General features: G+C 29.0%; 1 non-coding gene across 1 annotated transcript; it reads right to left on the bottom strand.

Moving 5' to 3' along the window:
- Positions 1-614: 614 nt before the first annotated feature.
- Positions 615-751, bottom strand: LOC115067599. Its single transcript, XR_003846985.1, has one exon. It is a non-coding gene; the product is annotated as a small nucleolar RNA SNORA2/SNORA34 family (small nucleolar RNA).
- Positions 752-1,236: the final 485 nt, after the last annotated feature.

Raw genomic sequence — 1,236 nt, 5'->3', positions numbered from 1 at the left:
ATTCAGAAAAAAATCCTTTTGGTTCTATATGTAGAGATTTGTTCTACACCGTTTCTGTAATTGAATTTTCCAATCAATATTGTTTTTATTTATACTTTCCAAGAAAATGTAAAGAGGGACTAGCATGCCAGTTTGAATTTTAAGCCATATTTCTGCACCATTTTAATCAGCTGATAAATGGCTCTGGTGGCAATACTAATATCACAGAGTTATTGGATGAATTAAGTGAGTCAGTGCATGTGAAATACTTAAACTGGTCTTTTTCACATATTAGGTGCTATCTACATATTTTTCCTGTTTGGTTTTCAAAAATGATCATAATTTGCTGCCACTTTGAAAAAATTTAACATTGAATTATGCTTATATTTCTGCATTAAGATTATTTCAAAATGCTAAATTTCAATGTTCAATTGTTTTTGAAAAGCTATTTAGCACACACACACACATATATATATATATATATATACTTATATATAAAATAGTTTTCCAGTGTTAAATATTGAACTTTCCTATCTCTTATAAAATTGGAAGTTGGTTTTATTTATTTTAGCAACTGGACGTGCTAGTTTTCTTTCATAGTCTCTGTAGACTTTCAAAACTCCTTTTTTTCGAACAGACATTACTTTCTAAAGAATGGATCATGACATTTCCAAATTTCTGAAATGTCCAACAGACCATAGAAAGATATTTATTTAGGCTCCTGCTTAAAACCAACAGCTTCAGAAAAATGCTAGACTTGATTCTGGGCCAATTAAAAAAAATTCTTAAGTGGTATGACTGTGTAGTGATATATTCATAGATACTTTTAGATATTGAGAAAGGAGGTTACTATTTGAGGCAATCAGTTATTCTTTACGTTGAATGCTAACTCTCTTAGTTTAAATAGTCTCATACTTTTTGTTTGTGTATTAGGAGGACATTTCAGAGTTTATAGACTTAATGAGAGGCTGCCAAACACATCTTTATAGTAAAGATATGAAATTGAGAACCTTATCACAATGATGGCTATGTCAAAAGACTGCAAATGACTGCAAGTTTAAATTACACAGATACAATCAATTTTGTCATTATACTTTAAAATAATTGTTTGATTCTTGACCTTGGTAGCACTTAACATTATCTATATAGAATCTGATTTTCACTCTTAAAACATAATCTACTTTTAATTCATGCAAAATCCCTTGTATGATTTTTACTTTTTCCTTTAGTTTTTCTCTTTTAAATGTTTTTTAGCAC

Source organism: Nannospalax galili, unplaced genomic scaffold (genome assembly GCF_000622305.1).
Source record: "Nannospalax galili isolate Female #2095 unplaced genomic scaffold, S.galili_v1.0 scaffold586, whole genome shotgun sequence".
NCBI lineage: Eukaryota > Metazoa > Chordata > Mammalia > Rodentia > Spalacidae > Nannospalax > Nannospalax galili.
The sequence above is the reverse complement of the archived record's forward strand: the minus strand, read 5'-3'. Positions and strand labels throughout refer to the sequence as shown.